General features: G+C 51.2%; 1 protein-coding gene and 1 pseudogene across 3 annotated transcripts in view; both read left to right on the top strand.

Annotated features, from left to right (window-relative positions):
• BTBD19 (BTB domain containing 19) overlaps nt 1-23154 on the top strand; it is a 1273384-nt gene that overhangs the window by 546680 nt on the left and 703550 nt on the right. The window lies entirely within an intron of this gene.
• LOC146835215 (uncharacterized) overlaps nt 11987-23154 on the top strand; it is a 67449-nt pseudogene continuing 56281 nt past the window's right edge.

The raw sequence follows: 23154 nt of genomic DNA on the forward strand, positions 1-23154 counted from the left end.
TATTATTAAAGGTACCCCCCTGCATAGTTACTGCACAAAAACCTGTCCTCTAACCTGAGTGGGCAAGATGGAGTTTGTACTAGAAAATCTAGAAACGTACACTGTGGCCCAACTCAGGGAGTTTTGCCAGCGGGAGGGGGTGTACTGTCCCCCAGGAGCAAAGAAGGGTGCACTCCAAACCAGCTTAAGGGCTTGGGGGGAGGCATGCCGAGAAAGCAAGGCTGAGGAGGAAGACAGGGATGGAGAGCCTGACCCCGAGGGGGCTGAGATGTACCAACCTGAGGTGGGGAACCTGTCAGCAGGGCCCAGAACCATTTCTAGGAAGGGCAGCAGTGCCTCTAGCGGTGGCTTGTCTGAAGTGGAGCTAACAGACCGGAGGGAGAAAAGACAGCTCACATGGGACTTAGCAAGGCTGGAAAAGGAGAAGGAGGAGCAGAGGATGGCCCATGAATTACGACTGAAAGAAATAGATCTTCAGATCTTGAGAATCGGGGCACAACCTGTTCCTAATGGTGGCAGCCAAACCCAAGAGATCACCAGGGAACCTAAACCATACCTGCCAAAGGACATAGTAGCTAGCTATGGAGTGGGCGACGATATCGCCAAGTGGCTAGCGGCCTATGAGGTCTCGTTGAGGGCCCATGGGGTTCCAGAGAAGTACTGGGGAGGGGGATTGTACAAGTACATGCCTCCAGCTGGTAGGGATGCTTTATTGGCCCTCGAAGAGGATGATCAGACCCACTACCCCACCATGAAACTGGCGCTCATAAGGAAGTTTGGACTAACACCTGAAAAGTACAGACAGAAGTTCAGGGGTAGTCACAAACTGGGCACACAGAATTGGGTGGACTTCCTGGACTATGCAAAGAAGGCACTGGAAGGTTGGATTCAGGGCAGTGAAGTGAGGAACTACGAGGGGCTGTTTGACCTAGTACTGAAGGAACACCTGCTCGAGAAATGTTTCCCTGAACTGCGGCAACACCTGGTGGATAGCAAGCTGACCAGTCCCCGGAAGCTTGCTGAGGAGGCGGACATTTGGGCTAGTACCCGGGTGTCCACAAGGGGGACTGGAGGGGATACTCAAAAGGCCAGACAGGGCGCCCCCCAGAAGAAAGAGGGAGGGGAAAAGAAAAAGGAGTTCTCCAAAGGCCCCCAAAATAACTTCCAAGGGAAGGGAACAGGATTCACCCCTAAGGCTAACCCGCCCAGAAACCCTAATCCTGGCCAGAGTCAGCAGCCAAGGGTTGTCCATTGCTATGAGTGCGGTGGCGTTGGACACTATAAAGGAGATCCGAAGTGCTTGAAACGACCACCCCCTCCCACTGGAGGAAAGACCCCCGGAGTAGCTATTGTAGTGCTCGGGGAGGAGATGCCCTTAACTAAGGGAAGGGAGTGGGCGGGTGTCACTTTAGTGTCCCTGGGAGAACGGGAGATGGTTCCTAAGATCCAGGTGCCCGCAAATACCGCAAAGTATGGGCAATGGGTCACCATCAACGGCCAAAGAGGGGAGGCTCTGAGAGACACAGGAGCCAGTATGACTATGGTGCGTAGCCAACTGGTGTCTCCAGAGCAGGTAATTCCCGATGTACTCCACCCAGCCGCGATGGCTGACGGCAGAACAGGCCACTATCCAGTGGCCGAGGTTCCCTTTGAATGGGGGGGGGTTGCAGGTTCACTTCGAGTTGCCGTAAGCCCTGCCGTGCCAGTCGATTGTCTGCTGGGGAATGACATGGAGCACAACGCTTGGAAGGAGGTGGAATACCGGACTCACACTGAGATGCTGGGTACACCTGACTGGGCCTGTGTTAGCACAAGGTCCGCGACTACCCGAAGAGGGAGTTCATTTCGGCTGGAGCCTGGAACAAAGGCCCAGCCAGCTGCCAGTCAAGGGAAGAACCGAGGACAGGAGAAGCCTGCCTCGGCGTCCCCACCCCGTAGGACGGATAGGCCACCGGAGGTGGTGGACCAGGAGTCTGCGGTGGGGGACGTTACCAACCTGGAGGACCTACCCATCCCGGCCGAGTGGCACGTGGAGGGAGGCCCGTCCAGGGAGGAATTCTGCCAGGGCCAGAGGGAGTGCCCTACCCTTGAGGGGCTGAGGCAACAGGCCGAAGCCCAGGCAGCAGGGAACGTTGAAGGGAACTACAGTGTTTACTGGGAGGATGGCCTCCTCTACAGTGAACCCAAGGCACCCCTACACGGATCGTCACGAGCCTTGGTAGTCCCTCAACGTTATCGAGCCTTCCTTCTGGAGTTGGCTCACGAGATACCATTGGCAGGACACTTGGGGCAAGACAAGACCTTCGCCCGTCTTGTCCCACACTTTTATTGGCCTCAGATGAAAGTGTCGTCCGATACCTACTGCCGGACATGTGTGTCTTGCCAAGCCAGTGGGAAAACAGGGGTGAAGCTGAAAGCTCCCCTGGAACCACTTCCTGTCGTTAGCACCCCCTTTGAAAGGGTGGGCATCGACATTGTGGGTCCATTAGATCCGCCAACTACAGCTGGTCACAGGTTTATCCTGGTTCTGGTGGATCATGCCACACGGTACCCAGAGGCAATACCTCTGAGGACCATAACAGCACCTGTTGTGGCTAGGGCCCTGATGGGAATCTTTACCCGAGTGGGTTTTCCCAAGGAAGTTGTGTCCGACAGGGGGACCAACTTCATGTCAGCGTATATGCGGGCAATGTGGAAGGAGTGTGGAGTGACATACCGGTTCACCACTCCTTACCACCCCCAGACAAATGGTCTGGTGGAAAGGTTTAACAAAACCTTGAAGGGCATGATCAGAAGTCTGCCTGAAAGCCTGCGGAGGAAATGGGACGTCCTCCTACCCTGTTTACTTTTTTCCTACAGGGAAGTGCCACAGAAGGGAGTGGGCTTCAGCCCCTTCGAGCTTCTGGATGGGCACCCTGTACGTGGACCTCTCAACCTGGTGAGAGACGGATGGGAAAGAACTCCCAGAAAGCTTCCCCAGGATGTGGTGAGCTACATGCTGGCCTTCCGGAGCCAGATGGCTAAGTTGTGGAAGCAAGCTTCTGACAACTTGGAAGCCAGCCAAGCAGTGATGAAGGCGTGGTATGACCACAATGCTCACCCGGTGGAGTTGGAGCCTGGCCAGAAGGTGTGGGTGATCGAACCGGGAGAGCTTAGTGCCCTCCAGGATCGCTGGTCAGGACCCTTTGAGGTGTTGGAGAAGAAGGGTAAGGCTACCTACTTGGTGGACCTGAAGACCCCTCGTCAGCCCCTGCGGGTGCTGCATGCCAACCGCCTCAAACCCCACCACGAGAGGCCCGAAGTCATCTTGATGATGGTGACTGACGGAGGAGAGGACGTGGAAAGCGAGCCTCTCCCTGATCTGTTTGCGTCTCAAGAGAAGGATGGGTCGGTGGAGGGAGTGATTCTCTCCCCATCTCTAACTCCTGAACAGCAAGAGGACTGTCGCCAGGTCCTGGGGCAGTACTCCTCGTTGTTCTCCCTTGTCCTGGGTAGGACTCACCTGTGCGTCCATGACGTGGACACAGGAGACAGCCCACCTGTGAAGTCCAAGATCTACCGGATGTCAGACAAGGTGAAGGCCAGCATTCACAGTGAAGTCACTAAGATGCTGGAGCTAGGAGTGATCGAACCTTCTAGCAGCCCCTGGTCTAGTCCGGTGGTGTTAGTACCAAAAGCTGCACCACCGGGTGCCCAACCAGAACTGAGGTTCTGTGTGGACTATCGGGGACTGAATTCAGTGACCAAAACTGATGCTCATCCGATCCCTAGGGCGGATGAATTGATTGACCGGCTGGGAGCTGCCCAATATCTAAGTACCTTTGACCTTACTTCTGGGTACTGGCAGATCTCTTTGACTGATGGAGCAAGGGAAAGGTCAGCCTTCTCCACGCCCAATGGCCACTACCAGTTCTGTGTGATGCCCTTTGGGCTCAAGAACGCACCTGCCACGTTTCAGCGCCTGGTAAACCAGATCCTCACCGGAATGGAGAGTTTCTCTGCTGCTTATCTGGATGACATAGCCGTCTTCAGTAACAGCTGGGAGGATCACTTGCGTCACCTGCAAGCTGTTCTCCAGGCCCTGAGACAAGCTGGATTGACGATCAAGGCCAGCAAGTGCCAGATCGGGCAGGGGTCGGTAGTGTACCTTGGACACTTGGTGGGTAGGGGAGCGGTGCAACCCCTCCAGGCGAAGATCGAGGCCATCATGGCCTGGGAACCCCCCAAGACACAGACTGAGGTCCGAGCATTTTTGGGCCTCACGGGATACTACCGCCGCTTCGTGAAGGGGTACGGTACCATCGTAGCCCCCCTCACGGAGCTCACGTCCAAGAAACAACCTCGACGGGTAGTCTGGACGGAGGCTTGTCAGCAAGCCTTTGAGAGATTGAAGAAAGCCATGTGCGAGGCCCCGGTCTTAAGGGCCCCAGACTTTTCCAAGGAGTTCATTGTCCAGACAGATGCATCAGAACATGGCATTGGGGCAGTGTTATCGCAACTCAACGAAGAGGGTCTGGATCAACCCGTGGTCTTCCTATCCCGGAGACTACTTCCCAGGGAACAGAAGTGGAGTGCAATAGAGCGTGAAGCCTTTGCAGTGGTATGGGCTCTGAAGAAGTTGCGGCCATACTTGTTTGGCTCGCACTTCCTAGTTCAGACCGACCACAGACCCCTTCGTTGGCTGATGCAAATGAAGGGGGAGAATCCCAAGTTGTTGAGGTGGTCTATTTCCCTACAGGGGATGGACTTTCAGGTGGAACATCGGCCTGGAGTGGACCACGCCAATGCAGACGGTCTCTCAAGGTATTTCCGCCTTAGTGATGAGAACTCCCAAGGGGTTGGGTAGCTCTCCCCACTTTCAGCTGGGGGGGACGCGTGTTAGACCTGTCAGCCCTTTGGGTGGTCCCTCCTCATCATTATTTATTTTGTCCCACTTTTGCCTCAAACCCTGTTTGAATTTTTCCTTTTTGGGAACCACCAGACTTTTTAGTGTTGCTGCAGATTCAGGGAGCCATTTTACCTACCCCTGAAACTTCTGTCTGAGGGCCTGGAGCACAAAATGGTGGCCACCTGTGACATCACCAGCATCCACTGGAACCTGCTAGCACCTTCCAGAACATTCCAGAACCCTGTGACAGTTGGAGGCGGTTTAGAATGTTGGGAAGCTAAGACAGAGAGTTGGCAGTTGGAGCTGGCAGTTGGCACCTGACTGGTGAAGAGTGAGCAGCACAAACGTCAAGGAGGAAGGAGTGAAGCAGCAGGGGTGGAAACTTGTGCCTGGAGTGGGGTCCATAAACCCACCCTTGATACTAGTCCCTACTGACGGAGCCCAGCCTAGAGCCCTGTGTGGGAAGAAGTCAGAAAAACCATCCTGAGGACCTGGACAGCAGGAACAGGCCTTAGAGACAAGAGAACAGCAAGATCCTGACCTGGAAGCTGGTTTCCCTGAAGTCCGACGTCGAGTAGCCTAAGACCTGGAGCCCGAGGTGGAGAAGCGGCGCTGACTGGAAAAACAGACGTCGTACCCGGAGCCGCCAGAGGTCGAGAGAGGGCGCCGTCAGAGGTCGTGAGGAATACCAGAGGTCGAGGAGGAAGTCACCCGAGGTCGAGTGAGCGGCGTCATCGGAGGAGTGGAGTCCGCCCTCCGGAGTCGTCGGAGACCGAGGTGAAGGGTAACGGAGGTCGGGAGTGAGGATCGCACTCCGGAGTCGCCGGAACCTGTGAGAATCGTGCCGGAGGTCGGGAGTGGAGGTCGCACTCCGGAGTCGCCGGAAACCTGTGAGGAGCACCGGAGGTCGGGAGTGAGGATCGCACTCCGGAGCCGCCGGAAGTCGACATCGAGGCAAGGCCGGCCGACGTCATCGAAGCCGAGGTCGCCATCGGACCGGAGCCGCCCGAAGTCGACATCGAGTAAGACTGCCCGACGCCATCGAATCGGAGGTCGAGATCGAACCGAGGCCGCCGACATCGAAACCGGAACCGCCTACCAGCGTCGACAAGAACTGACATTGTGCCGAGGCCGCCGACATCGAGCTGGAACCGCCTCACGGCATCGACCCGACTCCAGCGGCGTCGGAGCATCAGAAAAAGGGCAGTAAGTGGAGTAGAGGGCGCCTAAGGCCCTGTGGAGACCTGAGAGACTGCTCTAAGGGGCTAGGGAGGTGCTGGAACCAACCTGACTGTGCCAGGGGTGAACTTGGACTAATCTAGAGAAGTTGTGTGGAGAGAGAGAGCCAGGTCTCTGGTATTTTCCCCCTTTATCTACCTCAGTTTAGGCCTCAGCCTTGACCAAGCCAGGGAGTAGACACCCCCAAGCCTTCCACATCCCCACAAGCTGTGCTTGGGCCAAATCAGCCCTTAGGAATCAAAAGTGAACTGATTCCATGAGTGTCACTGTCAGCTTTTAAGTATTTATTAGGGGCACTGTATTTATTGTATTTAACCTATTTATTGTTCCACTGTATTTATTGGTCCACAGTATTTATTGATGCACAATATTTATTGGTTACAGTATTTATTGCCTCAGAATATTTAAATGCCTGTCTGTATTGCACTTTTATTTATGCCTTCAGTATTTATGATCACCCCTATTTATTGAATCATTAAGCCAGTATTTATTTGACCTGCACTTTCTAAAAAAGTTTGTATATTGTGATTGTTATTTATTTTCTCCAATCAGCAACTAAGAGAAAAAGAAGATAAAGAAAGTTATTTTCATAATTTTTACGGTGTAGAGTCGTTTTTGGAACGGATGCACGCATGGTTATTGTTTGGGTATGTTGTATGCTTAGCACGGAGCCTGATTCCTGACCACTCGAGCCAAGCTACCACAGTGTGTCCGGAAGACCACCACCACCCCTTCTAGTGTGGGAGTGGTTTTCCAACAGGGGTTTAGTGTAAGAGAGAATCGAGGGACTAACCGGGGTTCCCCCCGTGTTAGCAGCAATATGTTAAGCGGTGCAGACTCACTGGTAAGCGGGCGGTGGGACAACCACAGAAAATCCGCAAGAGTTTTTCAAAACACAGTACATTAACCCCATTCATGCCTCTGAACATCTAATTTCAAATGCTTAAGACTCAGAAAATCGTCACATCCGTTTAGTAACAAGAACCATTCGTTTTGATGTTTTTGGTTATTTTGATTCGGCTTTGATCAGATTACAGTGCTGTTTTTGGTTATCTTACGTTTAGCTTTGTCGTTATTAAATTGCATTTCGTTTTTGTGACATAGAAAACGTTTGATTAAAGTAATCATTGTTTTTCCAATCACTCGAGTGGCAGGCATGATGAAGTTATTTGGGTAACCTGCAAAGAGGCATGTCCACTGTGGGAAATATGCCTTTTCCGCGTGATTACCCCGTATTTTAAACCTTTTGCTGGCCCCCATAGTTTTACTGGCTTTAGAACTCTGTGTATTTTACCCCTTACCTGTGCTCTTCCTTTCAACATGATGAACTTGTTACACCTTACCTGTGATCTTCCTTTCAACATGATGACATTGTTACACTCCTAATTGGCATATGCAGCTTACCTATAAGTACTTAGTTAATGGTGCAAAGTTTACCCACAGCCTGTAAGATAAATGTCACAAGTGGGCTTGCACCACCTAAATGTCACAAGTGGGCTTGTGCCACCTATTGTGCCATCCATTACAATGGCAGCACAAACATGGCTTCAGGTCTACCAGTGTAGCCTGACTGTAGCAGTGTAAAACAACTTACATTCAACTTTTAAAAATCAATCCTTTTGAAAGTTCAAAACCTCCCTTTTAAATATTTTTTTTTTTACACCTAATTGCACTTTTGCATAAACAAAGAGCAGCAAACATCATATACATTTCACTTACCGGCGTTGACACCCACCCTCCCCTCCCTCCCACACAGCATATACGTGCACATTCTTACTTCCCCTCTTCTATGTATTATGATTGCTCTATATGATCCATCTCCACCATTTACAGTTCCCTCCAGATGTATACCCTCTGTATTACAAATGGTCAAGGCGGTCTGTTGTATGGAGTGTCCATCATCCTAACCCGCATTTCTGCCCATTCACCAAGATCCGTAGTTCATTCCCTTTTGAATATTAAAAAGTCACCCCATGCAGGCCTTGTCGACCCACAAGGTAGGGTTCATGGCATTTAAAAGTAAGACGTAGAAATTTTATTTTGACATATCCCCATAGTGTCTAGCACCCAAAACCTATTTTTCACTGTGGCAGGCCTAGCTGTCCTATGAAGAAAACCAGAGTACAGATTAAAAATCCTAATACTGTATCTCTGGACTGAGAAACGCTAGAAAAATAATTAAACAATTATTTTTATAGTTATTAATGATCCAATTCAATGGTGAAGTCAGATATTTAATATATATCTAGTAAATGTAACTTTTAGAAGTTTATGTTTTACCTGTCCGAAGCTCCTGGAGACTAACTTGAATTTACTCTTCCAGTCATAGATTAGCATTTAAACAGGTGTGAAATACTTTCCAGGCGCAAACAATAGGCTGGCTTGAATGGGCGTAGATGACTCCTCTAAACCTCCCAGAATATAAAGTGTGGGGGCTGTCAGCATCCTTTTTTGACATTAGTGTCAAATCCTGCTTGAGTATGAAATCCAGAGGTCTGTTGGGTTTATATACAACATTTTTCGGGGCGAATGTGAAAGGCAGAGAACAGGATAGCAAGACAATTTTTGTGTATCCACTGTCTGGTTGCTAGTGAGCCAGCTTTGCCCTACCAGATTTCTGTTTCTAGGTTTTACATATAACAGTGGGGGTGCACTGGAATGAAAAGAAGGGACTGTGGGTGCTAGAACAGTGCTTGTGTATTCACTGTCTGGTTGCTGGAAAACACTACTTTTGTTCCACCAGACTTCTGTCTCTGGCTTTATTGCGGGTACAGTGACTGCTTCAAACTGGATTTTAGTGGTTGATCTGGGAGGAAGTATGATTTACCATAGTACACATCCCACACACACCCAGCCCTCAGAGCCCAAGTGGAGTGTGGCTGACAACCCATCATGAAAATTCCCAAAGTGTGTAGGGTTGGCCCTAGTATCTTTTACTACCTAGCTCGTGCCAGACATAAATGTGGCATGTCCAGGCACCCACTTCAGACCACTCCTGTATCTGGAGCATAAGAGAACTGGACCTGCTGTCTGTGACCTGAAATGAGCCCTGAAGGACTGGACCTTCTCCCCCTTGTACCTAGGACAAAGAAGTAGACTCCAAGGGTTCTAAGGCAGACCTCCTGTTCAAACTACAGGGATACAACAAGCTACAAGAGGCCTTTCCTGCAATTGCTCAGTTGACGAAGGACAAGTGGACATAGACTGGATCCTGCAGTTAGCCTCTGCTTGACACTGTGTGAGTCTCTTAAGTGTCTCTCAAGAGGTCTTGGGGGCTTTAGAAGCGTAGTCCTGCGGTGGCTTAGGACTTAAAGGACTAAAATTAGAAGTTACAATCCTTGACCAGGTCCAACCCGGTTGGTGTACCTGACCCGTGCTCCATTGCTGTCTGCATCAAATTGCGCCTAGGTCCCGGTCTCCCACAACCATTGACTATCATTGGCACTTTGGGATTATTGGCGCTATTCTTTACATAAAACTCAACAAGTTCATATCACCAGTTCCCCTTATTGGATTTGTGTCATGTTTCTGTCATTTTGTTTATTGCATGTTACTCTATGTTTCTAATTCTGTTTGGAGGTTTTATTGTCCTGCATTTAGACTTTATTCCTGTTTTGGCTGTGCATAAATACGTAACACATTGCCTCTAGGTTAAGCCTGTCTTCTTTGTGCCATAGCTGCCGGGGTGTTGAGCTCAGGTTTATTCAGTGAGGTGAGTAGTCACCCTCCCAAATAATCATCCAGTCTCCTACGTGTGTACCGTTACGACAGTCTAATCTATCACGGTTTAAACCCAGGTCATGTTCCCTAGCAGTGGGTGAACAATCCAACACTTGGCGAATTCTGCTTCACAATTTTAGAAAGAATTGATATGGAAGGATCAAAGAGCGGTGTCCTTAGGAGCACTTGGCCATCACAAGCATGCCAGGACTCTACTCTCACTGTCGGTTATCATGCCAAAATGAAATGCTTTGAGATATGGTTTTACCCATTACACATAGAATGCCATTACTCTGAAGATTTTGAATAAATGAAATTTAAGAAATTGGTGTTCGCTTTAATTAAGCGACATGTACAAACGATAGAAAGTCGCAAATTGCATGTTGGCTACAAATATGTTTATGTAGCTTCTTGAACGCATGCTAAGAAATTGCCTATGTCGACCTATGAAGCGAGAGTAAAGAAAATACATTTATTATGATCTCAATTAGTCCGATTTTTGATATATTAGAACCTGAACGAAGAGGAAAGTTCAGCAACCTGAGGTAAGAACTGGTCCAGTGATCCTTGTGATAACTTTTCTGACACCTGCTTGGTAAACCCCAGAAGTCGAAAGAATCATGAGGGCTCGCTTCTCAGTCTGTATTCACACTGAAAATCAAGATCAAGTGAGCGTTTACTGTCTGCTCGCTGAGATTTCTGTCCTCTGTGAGATCAACTTCCGATGCCAGCTTTGTCGTTTGACAGGTGTACTGCCGCAAGTCAACCTCCCCACCTGCAACTGTCTCCAGTGCATGTGCCATCGGCAAGCGGTGAGCGCTTGGAACCAGACGCTAGAGACTCATGGGGCTCGACTCACCAAGTGAGTTAAAAATATCTACTTTTCGATTCACTACCACTCATGGGACGCCATGCATGCCTTTTTTCTGGTCCCTGCAGACATGGCTGTGACCAGGGTACAACAGGCGACTCGTTTGGGGTTCATAGTGAATATATTCTCGCTTTAACCTGGTGTTTGTTTACCGCTCCTTTATTTCTATTCTTACTTTAAGTGGCCTCATCTTGCACCTTCAGTGGCTGGTACTGAAACCTCAGCAGCATAGACCAAGCAGCTGCTGAACTTCCAGCGCCCCTTAAACTTGGACCAGGTTCCTTCGCCCTCCTTACATCTTCCTCCAGCCGGATAATGAGGAGAAAAGGCTGAATTCTGGGCAAGGAGCCAAACCCCAGCATTCCTGGATCCCACCCAAGAGTCTGCTTCACAGGACAATCAGAGAGAAGCCATGCAATTATTTTCACACAGTGTTCTCAGTATGCAGCCATGTAAAGCGGCTATAGAGCCCTGGCATATGAATGAGGAGCACAGAGCAGGCAGAGCTGGCGAGAAGAGAAATGAGGGGCTCAAAGCCAGCAGCACTGGTGGTGGAGGATGGGCGCCTAGAAGGCAGCGCTTGAGAGAAATGAGGGGCTCAAAGCAGGAAGCAGTAGTAATAAATGGGTGCACAGAGCAGGCAGAACTGGTAGGAAATGAGGAACAACAAGCAGGTAGCACTGGTGACAAAAGAGGGGCACAAAACAGACTGTGCTGGTGAGAAATGAGGGGCTCAAAGTAGACCGCACTGATGGTGGAGGATGGGCGCCTAGATGGCAGCGCTTGAGAGAAATGAGGGGTTCAAAGCAGCCAGCACTGGTGGTGGAGGATGGGCGCCTAGACTGCAGCGCATGAGAGAAATGAGGGGCTCAAAGTAGACTGCCCTGGAGGTGGAGGATGGGCGCCTAGACGGCAGCGCTTGAGAGAAATGAGGGGCTCAAAGTAGACCGCACTGATGGTGGAGGATGGGCGCCTAGATGGCAGCACTTGAGAGAAATGAGGGGCTCAAAGCAGCCAGCACTGGTGGTGGGTGATGGGGGCCTAGACGCCAGCGCTTGAAAGAAATGAGGGGCTCAAAGCAGCCAGCACTGGTGGTGGAGGATGGGCGCCTAGACGGCAGCGCTTGAGAGAAATGAGGGGCTCAAAGCAGCCAGCACTGGTGGTGGGTGATGGGGGCCTAGACGGCAGCGCTTGAGAGAAATGAGGGGCTCAAAGTAGACCGCACTGGTGGTGGAGGATGGGCGCCTAGACGGCAGCGCTTGAGAGAAATGAGGGGCTCAAAGCAGCCAGCACTGGTGGTGGAGGATGGGCGGCTAGACGCAGCGCTTGAGAGAAATGAGGGGCTCAAAGCAGCCAGCACTGGTGGTGGAGGATCGGCGCCTAGAAGGCAGCGCTTGAGAGAAATGAGGGTCTCAAAGCAGCCAGCACTGGTGGTGGAGGATGGGCGCCTAGACGCAGCACTTGAGAGAAATGAGGGTCTCAAAGCAGCCAGCACTGGTGGTGGAGGTTGGGCGCCTAGACGCAGCGCTTGAGAGAAATGAGGGGCTCAAAGCAGCCAGCACTGATGGTGGAGGATGGGCGCCTAGACTGCAGCGCATGAGAGAAATGAGGGGCTCAAAGCAGCCAGAACTGGTGGTGGAGGATGGGCGCCTAGACGGCAGCGCTTGAGAGAAATGAGGGGCTCAAAGCAGCCAGCACTGGTGGTGGAGGATGGGCGCCTAGACGGCAGCGCATGAGAGAAATGAGGGGCTCAAAGCAGCCAGCACTGGTGGTGGAGGATGGGCGCCTAGAAGGCAGCGCTTGAGAGAAATGAGGGGCTCAAATTAGGCAGCACTGATGGTGGATGATGGGGGTCTAGAAGGCAGCGCTTGAGAGAAATGAGGGGCTCAAAGAAAGCAGCACTGATGGTGGATGATGGGCGCCTAGAAGACATCGCTTGAGAGAAATGAGGGGCTCAAAGCAGGCAGCAGTAGTAAGAAATGGGTGAACAGAGCAGGCAGAGCTGGCGAGAAGAGAAATGAGGGGCTCAAAGCAGCCAGAACTGGTGGTGGAGGATGGGCGCCTAGAAGGCAGCGCTTGAGAGAAATGAGGGGCTCAAATTAGGCAGCACTGATGGTGGATGATGGGGGTCTAGAAGGCAGCGCTTGAGAGAAATGAGGGGCTCAAAGAAAGCAGCACTGATGGTGGATGATGGGCGCCTAGAAGACATCGCTTGAGAGAAATGAGGGGCTCAAAGCAGGCAGCAGTAGTAAGAAATGGGTGAACAGAGCAGGCAGAGCTGGCGAGAAGAGAAATGAGGGGCTCAAAGCAGCCAGAACTGGTGGTGGAGGATGGGCGCCTAGACGGCAGAGCTTGAGAGAAATGAGGGGCTCAAAGCAGCCAGAACTGGTGGTGGAGGATGGGCGCCTAGACGGCAGCGCATGAGAGAAATGAGGGGCTCAAAGCAGCCAGCACTGGTGGTGGAGGATGGGCGCCTAGACGGCAGCGCATGAGAGACATGAGGGGCTCAAAGTAGACCGCACTGGTGGTGGAGGATGGGCGCCTAGACGGCAGAGCTTGAGAGAAATGAGGGGCTCAAAGCAGCCAGCACTGGTGGTGGAGGATGGGCGGCTAGACGCAGCGCTTGAGAGAAATGAGGGGCTCAAAGCAGCCAGCACTGGTGGTGGAGGATGGGCGCCTAGACGCAGCGCTTGAGAGAAATGAGGGGCTCAAAGCAGCCAGCACTGGTGGTGGAGGATGGGCGGCTAGACGCAGCGCTTGAGAGAAATGAGGGGCTCAAAGCAGCCAGCACTGGTGGTGGAGGATGGGCGGCTAGACGCAGCGCTTGAGAGAAATGAGGGGCTCAAAGCAGCCAGCACTGGTGGTGGAGGATGGGCGCCTAGAAGGCAGCGCTTGAGAGAAATGAGGGGCTTGAAGAAGGCAGCAGTAGTAAGAAATGGGTGCACAGAGCAGGCAGAACTGGTGGTGGATGATGGGCACTTAAAAGGCAGCGCATGAGAGAAATGAGGGGCTCAAAGCAGGCAGCAGTAGTAAGAAATGGGTGAACAGAGCAGGCAGAACTGGTAGGAAATGAGGAACAAAGAGCAGGCAGTACTGGTGACAAAAGAGGGGCACAAAACGGACTGTGCTGGTGAGAAATGAGGGGCTCAAAGCAGGCAGCAGTGGTGAGAAATTGGTGTACAGAGCAGGCAGAGCTGGTAAGAAATGACTGCACAGTACAGGCTGCTCTGAAAACATAAGAACAAAGACCAGGCACACTAGTGATACATGGGGCACAGAGTGTGTAGCGGAGGCACAGAGTGTGTAGCGGAGGCACAGAGTGTGTAGCGGAGGCACAGAGTGTGTAGCGGAGGCACAGAGTGTGTAGCGGAGGCACTGAGTGTGTAGCGGAGGCACAGAGTGTGTAGCGGAGGCACAGAGTGTGTAGCGGAGGCACAGAGTGTGTAGCGGAGGCACTGAGTGTGTAGCGGAGGCACAGAGTGTGTAGCGGAGGCACAGAGTGTGTAGCGGAGGCACAGAGTGTATTGCGGAGGCACAGAGTGTGTAGCGCAGGCACTGAGTGTGTAGCGGAGGCACAGAGTGTATTGCGGAGGCACAGAGTGTGTAGCGGAGGTCCGACAGGTGAGAAATCTGATGAACAAAACTGAGGCAACAGTGAGAACAGAGGGGCACAAAGCAGACAGTTCTGGAAAGAAATGAGGTTTGCACACAACCGGTGATTCCCAGGGTCTTATTTTGTGCCTATATAATTATTTAAAGGGAGGGCAAACGTTCACTGCAATGCATTAAATGCAAAAACGGTGAGCACCTACTGTTTTATTACTATGGCTGCAGGGGGCATCTAACTACCTGGCGAGAGGTTTCAATCCCAGATGTTCCAGCCAGACTTTCATCTTTCTGAGTTCATTAAAATGCCTGCCATTGAATTAGGTAACACTAAACATCTGTTATTGCCATGAAGAGGCTGCATTGGCAGTGAACCAGAACGCATATCAAGTTTAGGTCCCTGGTGATTGTTAGCAGATTGTGTCCATGCTGCCTGTGTGGGCCAGTCCATTTTTGTGGGTCAGGGTGGCCAGCGCACCCGGTCCTGACCACACCTGTTCTTTCTCGATCTGGTGAATTCTCTACGTATGCGGAGTAACAGCATTTCAATCAGAGCATCAGTCCCCGTTCTGGGGCAGACCACTGAGCTCTGACTCATGTGTTGTTGGGACGGAGAAGCCCTCTGCATGGGAATGGACGTGCACTTCTGCCCCGAATGCCCAACTGTACTGATGTCTGGATCCATAATGCTGATTTTTATTGTCATGAGCGAACACGAATCATGCGTGTGCCCGATGACATAGGGCTGTCTCACGGATTGTCTCGTTTTGGACCAGGAGAGGCGCCCAAAGCGCTGCCCTCATAGTGGTGGAAGGCTGCTGCCTTCACTAGCAGTTAAGCAGCCCGAGCGCGGTAGTGGCAGCATACCATGTAGTGATCAGTAGGAGTGAAGAGGTCCTTTTTAACCTGTCACTGGACTGAGGCCTACAGACGCGTTCACTTTTGAAGTTCTGCTGTTGTGTGCTTAAGTGACCCTTGGCCTACATCCATTTGCCGTGATGTGCTGCGAAGTGGTGTACATGCGCTGGGTGCATGTGTGCCTGGGGAGGGTACAATACAGGGACAATACAGTACTAAGCAGTGTGTGCATGGTGTATGCATGTGCTGGAACTACATGTGTTCTGAGAGTGGTACGCTACCTGAAGGATGTAGTGCTGTGCAGTGCTTGCATGATAGGTGCATGTGCGGGGTGTATGAGTGCCTATAAGTGTACTGTACATTAAGGCTACAGTGCTGAACAGTGCACACATGTTGAATGCAAGTGCTGGATTTTTGTGCCTCTGAATGACACAGTACATGGAGGATACCGTACTTTGCAGTATGTGTATGCTGTATATATGCACTTGGGTTTATGTGTGCCTGTGGATGGTATAATATATGGAGGGTCCTGAGTTCCATTGTGGGAGGCTGTTGCCTGCATAGTGAAGCAAGGAGTGGAGGTAGAGAGATCCCCTGGACAGATTTGTGGATTGCTGCATTTCGGAAAGCTGGGTACGACACACGCTTGGGAGGGGAGGACCAGGCCTCCCCTGCACACTTCAAAGGTGCTCTTTGATTCAGTGATAGGTCACAAGGAAGGGGCCTGGACATATCTTAGGAAGGAGATGGGGCTGATAAGATAATCATAAGGAGTATGGCTGGGAGCGCCCTTGGCTAACTTTTTGATGCACACATCAATGTGGCTGATATACAGGTGTAACCTCTAGTTACTCCCATGGCCTGTGTTGTGGGACTATCAGCTTCGGAGACATCCCTGCCGTGACAAACTGCTTTTCATGAGCAAAAGGGAGTAGAGGAGCGCGCACATCAAATGAAGCCGAGCCGGAACACAACACTTCAAAGACTCAGACCCTAAAACACATTTGGTGTCTGAAAATGGACTATAAGAAGGGGGAGGTTGAGACCCCAAAAATTGTCATCTGCCAAGCAGCCATACAGGCTGTGTGAGCGCAGCTCTGCAAGACGTCTGCCTTTGCCCAAAGCTACGGGCCAAAGCTTTCTAGTCTCCCTGCTGGGTGAGGGGACATAAACCATGGAATCTAGAACCACCTGCCCTGGAGCCTAGAGCATCAGCGCCTGCCTGCTTGCCAAGACCAGAGTAACCTGTGAGAAACAGTAGAGCGTTGGAGGGAGGACGGTCCAGTGGGGAGCCTAGTCGAGCTGGCACTCGGTGCAAGGTGTGAGAACACTGCTACTGCACCTATTGGGCTGTTCCCCTTTGCAGGACTGAGTTACTGACCTCCATATGCCAGGAGAGGGCCACCGTGAAGATAGATGTGTGAAAGACTGGAGTGGAGTAAGGGCTAAAGCCTTTTGCAGTAGCGGTGCAGCAAGCCTGTGTACCATGAGGGGCCGTCGTGGTAAAGATTGCCATGTGGTAAGGTCCGAAGCCTTGTACGATAGTGGTGCAGTGACAGTATATGCCAGGAGAGGCCGCTGTGGATAACTTTGCCATGTGGGTCGGGCGTGAGCTCATGGACAGCGAGTGGTGTGGACCCCATTTATTGGAGGAGGTCACCGGAAGCACGAAGGACTGCAACTTGTTCTACCCCATTGGATAAGTGAGGATATCATGGATGCACTGTCACCCAATCGTGGGACAAAGAACAGCATCATTGTAGCCATTTCCCCCATCTAGAGCGTGCGAACACTTACCTTGCAGGAGAAGCCACAGGAAACCTCTGGTCGCTGCAGGAGCACGACCACGAGGGGAGAGCCTGCGCTCGCCGAGTGCACCCGCAGAGTCTGCATGCGGAAACTTACCTGACTTGGGCTGGAGATGCTGTGAGTGGCCCCAGACGGGGTGAACTCCAGGACTCTGACTGCTTCCCTCCTACTGGTGTGGGCAAGACTTGTTTTGGGCTTGATGGCCCCAGGGAAACCTGCTGCTAAATCGAACATGTGTGCGCTGGGACACTGTTGACTTTAAATCAGAATCATAGGGGTTCTGGAGACTTGTGCTACCAGTGGGGCATACCCTGGATGTTACTGTTAGTGAATGGGGGATAACCACGATCGCTAACGCGAGGAGTGAATGGGACAGGAAATCGCCAGAGCGTCACTGGGCCCCCGACCTCAAGGGGAGACTGTGTCATTGTTTGTTAATGTCATAATCTTCCTTTGAGTGGGTACCCGTAGAAATAAAATACTTCTCTTTTTTCATAAAAGTAAGTATTCTGTTTGAACAATGATTTATTGCTGTTGCTGCACGTATTTGAGTTGTTACTTATCTGTATCCATACATACCTCCCTCCCTCCCGCAATGAGGGAGCCTGGGATCGTCCATGCTTACGGCTGAGAGTCACGTGCAGAAGGGGTGCTTGGCCCAGTTGCTCAGAATCCATAGTAATTTGGACTCCTGGACATCATGAGTAAAAGGCCTCAACCACCACAGTTGGGCCAAGTACCCGTGCGCCCCACGGGGCCCTCTGAAAGGGGGCTGACATATACATATCATTTTCTTATTATTTTGTTACGTAGCATTTTCTTATCACTAGAAGTGGTCCAAAGTGCATTCTGGGTTATTGAGTAACTAGCTACGCTATTTGTTTTGCATGGTTGGAAAAGAGTGATGGTTGAAGGGTCATCTATGAGTGATGCGTGTGAGACTTGGAAGGAGAGGTCCAGACTTGCTGCGGCAACACACAGCAACATCTTCCTGAAGTATCTTGCAAATGGGATGTGAGGGATAGGTTTGCAGGCAGTATATTCAAACCAGCTGGATCTGTAGTACGAAAATTACTCGAGCCTTTGTTTTCTAAATCCATATATTCTTTGGAAGCCTGTTCCAGAGGTGAGTTGTCTGTAAACAGAATGAGCTCCCACCAAGGCAGATTTGTTTTTTAAACAAGACATATGGGAGTGGTTTTGGCTTCTTCTGCTGTTTGTGCTGAACCTACTCTCTGTATGAGGGGTCCTGAACTGCCCCTGTTGGTGCTGTACTTGTTCTGCGTGTGATTGGAGCAACCACTTCCTGTGTCTGTGCACCTGCCAGGTGTGTGCATGTGGCATTTGAATCCTGTTGCTTCTGCTGCTTCTTTGTGTGCACTGCTCCGGTCTTTCTGTGCCTGTAGCGTTGAATGTCAGAGTACAGAAGTCCCGTGCTACAAACATATCGCAGCAGAAATGTAGAAACCAAAATATTGTAGAGTTAAGACTATATTAGTAAGTAGATATTTACTTTTGTTAACTCCACATCTTTATACCTTGAAGATATATACATCATCACGGTACATATATTTTTGTAGCACGTTTAAAACTGAATAGTCTGGCAGTACACTGCTAGAAGCATGCACAGCCAGAACTCGATACCACCTAACTTATCACACCCAACCTGAACCATATTCATAGAGGAAAGATTCAAGTCACTTACACTGCAAAGCTATGCAATACGTGGAGGGTGGATGACCTGTGCCAAGGCATTCTTCAATTCAATACATAAACTCTGATCAAACAGGGATGCCATTCTTGCAGCTGGCTATTCAGTTTTCAAAACTAGCCCATTGAACACAGTGATGCATGTCTAAAGAGCCCGCGTCCCCAGCTTCAAAGACAACAACTCCCTGTCCAAGGATAGAGCGTGTGGCTTCCTATCAAACAACTTTCTTATTTCTGCACAGAAAGCCCCATAGTGTTATATAAAAACAGACCATTCCTTTCAAGTAACCAAATTAACCAATTGGCGTCATTCCCACCCATATATGACAATAAGAAGACTGTCTCAGTCTGAACATTGGGGAAGCAGCAGGCTTCCACTGGAAATGTAGCCTAGAAGAGGGGGTAATGGAATTACTGGTGGTTGTACAACTTGGGAAGAAATGCCCCTATAACACCTGCCCCAGAGGACGTCATGGAGCTTGCTGTTGGTGGCGGACGCGCTCCTCCCGCAAGAGGGGGAGCAATCCATAGGCACAGAATTGGACCACTCTTCAAGCAACCAGTAGTAAACAAAGTCAACGTCTTACCTGTAATTCACACAGCTTTGTGGTGGACTGCGACTGATTCATACGTTGATGTTCCGTGAACTCAAGGCAATAGCATTCATCTGTAAAGCCATAATTGATTCTATGATAGCGTTTCAGCTGAATCGAATACATGGATTGGGCAATCTGTTGTCTAACGCACTAAGCATGTACAGGGGCTGAAATGCCAGAAACCGGTCCTAGGAAGCTTGTTTCCGGTCCAGGGAAGGCATAGCTTGGCAGTTCGGGCTGGACTGTTCTCATGAGGCACAGGGTCAGACTGATTTGCATATGGCCATGTCTGAACTGGGGTGGCAGAGTGGGCTAAAGAACGGTGATGGATCAAACCCAGATCTGTTGACTGGGTGTGAGTGTTTGATTGGTTCTGATGCTCCGTCCATCACCACCCCCTTTTGTACCGCTTTGTTCGCCATAAGTTGGCAGGGTATGCTCAGACGTGAGTCCCTTGCTCACTTTGCCACTGGATTCAAGCAAGCCTGGCTGAAGACGGCTAAAATGCCAGAAACCGGTCCTAGGAAGCTTGTTTCCGGTCCAGGGAAGGCATAGCTTGGCAGTTCGGGCTGGACTGTTCCCATGAGGCACAGGGTCAGACTGATTTGTATATGGCCATGTCTGAACTGGGGTGGCAGAGTGGGCTAAAGAACGGTGATGGATCAAACCCAGATCTGTTGACTGGGTGTGAGTGTTTGATTGGTTCTGATGCTCCGTCCATCACCACCCCCTTTTGTACCGCTTTGTTCGCCATAAGTTGGCAGGGTATGCTCAGACGTGAGTCCCTTGCTCACTTTGCCACTGGATTCAAGCAAGCCTGGCTGAAGACGGCTGAAATGCCAGACACCGGTCCTAGGAAGCTTGTTTCCGGTCCAGGGAAGGCATAGCTTGGCAGTTCGGGCTGGACTGTTCTCATGAGGCACAGGGTCAGACTGATTTGCATATGGCCATGTCTGAACTGGGGTGGCAGAGTGCGCTAAAGAACGGTGATGGATCAAACCCAGATCTGTTGACTCGGTGTGAGTGTTTGATTGGTTCTGATGCTCCGTCCATCACCACCCCCTTTTGTACCGCTTTGTTCGCCATAAGTTGGCAGGGTATGCTCAGACGTGAGTCCCTTGCTCACTTTGCCACTGGATTCAAGCAAGCCTGGCTGAAGACGGCTGAAATGCCAGAAACCGGTCCTAGGAAGCTTGTTTCCGGTCCAGGGAAGGCATAGCTTGGCAGTTCGGGCTGGACTGTTCCCATGAGGCACAGGGTCAGACTGATTTGTATATGGCCATGTCTGAACTGGGGTGGCAGAGTGGGCTAAAGAACGGTGATGGATAAAACCCAGATCTGTTGACTGGGTGTGAGTGTTTGATTGGTTCTGATGCTCCGTCCATCACCACCTCCTTTTGGACCGCTTTGTTCGCCATAAGTTGGCAGGGTATGCTCAGACGTGAGCCCCTTGCTCACTTTGCCACTGGATTCAAGCAAGCCTGGCTGAAGACGGCTGAAATGCCAGAAACCGGTCCTAGGAAGCTTGTTTCCGGTCCAGGGAAGGCATAGCTTGGCAGTTCGGGCTGGACTGTTCCCATGAGGCACAGGGTCAGACTGATTTGCATATGGCCATGTCTGAACTGGGGTGGCAGAGTGGGCTAAAGAACGGTGATGGATCAAACCCAGATCTGTTGACTGGGTGTGAGTGTTTGATTCGTTCTGATGCTCCGTCCATCACCACCCCCTTTTGTACCGCTTTGTTCGCCATAAGTTGGCAGGGTATGCTCAGACGTGAGTCCCTTGCTCACTTTGCCACTGGATTCAAGCAAGCCTGGCTGAAGACGGCTGAAATGCCAGAAACCGGTCCTAGGAAGCTTTTTTCCGGTCCAGAGAAGGCATAGCTTGGCAGTTCGGGCTGGACTGTTCCCATGAGGCACAGGGTCAGACTGATTTGTATATGGCCATGTCTGAACTGGGGTGGCAGAGTGGGCTAAAGAACGGTGATGGATAAAACCCAGATCTGTTGACTGGGTGTGAGTGTTTGATTGGTTCTGATGCTCCGTCCATCACCACCTCCTTTTGGACCGCTTTGTTCGCCATAAGTTGGCAGGGTATGCTCAGACGTGAGCCCCTTGCTCACTTTGCCACTGGATTCAAGCAAGCCTGGCTGAAGACGGCTGAAATGCCAGAAACCGGTCCTAGGAAGCTTGTTTCCGGTCCAGGGAAGGCATAGCTTGGCAGTTCGGGCTGGACTGTTCCCATGAGGCACAGGGTCAGACTGATTTGCATATGGCCATGTCTGAACTGGGGTGGCAGAGTGGGCTAAAGAACGGTGATGGATCAAACCCAGATCTGTTGACTGGGTGTGAGTGTTTGATTCGTTCTGATGCTCCGTCCATCACCACCCCCTTTTGTACCGCTTTGTTCGCCATAAGTTGGCAGGGTATGCTCAGACGTGAGTCCCTTGCTCACTTTGCCACTGGATTCAAGCAAGCCTGGCTGAAGACGGCTGAAATGCCAGAAACCGGTCCTAGGAAGCTTTTGTCCGGTCCAGGGAAGACATAGCTTGGCAGTTCGGGCTGGACTGTTCCCATGAGGCACAGGGTCAGACTGATTTGCATATGGCCATGTCTGAACTGGGGTGGCAGAGTGGGCTAAAGAACGGTGATGGATCAAACCCAGATCTGTTGACTGGGTGTGAGTGTTTGATTGGTTCTGATGCTCCGTCCATCACCACCCCCTTTTGTACCGCTTTGTTCGCCATAAGTTGGCAGGGTATGCTCAGACGTGAGTCCCTTGCTCACTTTGCCACTGGATTCAAGCAAGCCTGGCTGAAGACGGCTGAAATGCCAGAAACCGGTCCTAGGAAGCTTGTTTCCGGTCCAGGGAAGGCATAGCTTGGCAGTTCGGGCTGGACTGTTCCCATGAGGCACAGGGTCAGACTGATTTGCATATGGCCATGTCTGAACTGGGGTGGCAGAGTGGGCTAAAGAACGGTGATGGATCAAACCCAGATCTGTTGACTGGGTGTGAGTGTTTGATTGGTTCTGATGCTCCGTCCATCACCACCCCCTTTTGTACCGCTTTGTTCGCCATAAGTTGGCAGGGTATGCTCAGACGTGAGTCCCTTGCTCACTTTGCCACTGGATTCAAGCAAGCCTGGCTGAAGACGGCTGAAATGCCAGAAACCGGTCCTAGGAAGCTTGTTTCCGGTCCAGGGAAGGCATAGCTTGGCAGTTCGGGCTGGACTGTTCCCATGAGGCACAGGGTCAGACTGATTTGCATATGGCCATGTCTGAACTGGGGTGGCAGAGTGGGCTAAAGAACGGTGATGGATCAAACCCAGATCTGTTGACTGGGTGTGAGTGTTTGATTGGTTCTGATGCTCCGTCCATCACCACCCCCTTTTGTACCGCTTTGTTCGCCATAAGTTGGCAGGGTATGCTCAGACGTGAGTCCCTTGCTCACTTTGCCACTGGATTCAAGCAAGCCTGGCTGAAGACGGCTGAAATGCCAGAAACCGGTCCTAGGAAGCTTGTTTCCGGTCCAGGGAAGGCATAGCTTGGCAGTTCGGGCTGGACTGTTCCCATGAGGCACAGGGTCAGACTGATTTGCATATGGCCATGTCTGATCTGGGGCGGCAGAGTGGGCTAAAGAACGGTGATGGATCAAACCCAGATCTGTTGACTGGGTGTGAGTGTTTGATTGGTTCTGATGCTCCGTCCATCACCACCCCCTTTTGTACCGCTTTGTTCGCCATAAGTTGGCAGGGTATGCTCAGACGTGAGTCCCTTGCTCACTTTGCCACTGGATTCAAGCAAGCCTGGCTGAAGACGGCTGAAATGCCAGAAACCGGTCCTAGGAAGCTTGTTTCC

Source organism: Triturus cristatus, chromosome 4_2 (genome assembly GCF_964204655.1).
Source record: "Triturus cristatus chromosome 4_2, aTriCri1.1, whole genome shotgun sequence".
NCBI lineage: Eukaryota > Metazoa > Chordata > Amphibia > Caudata > Salamandridae > Triturus > Triturus cristatus.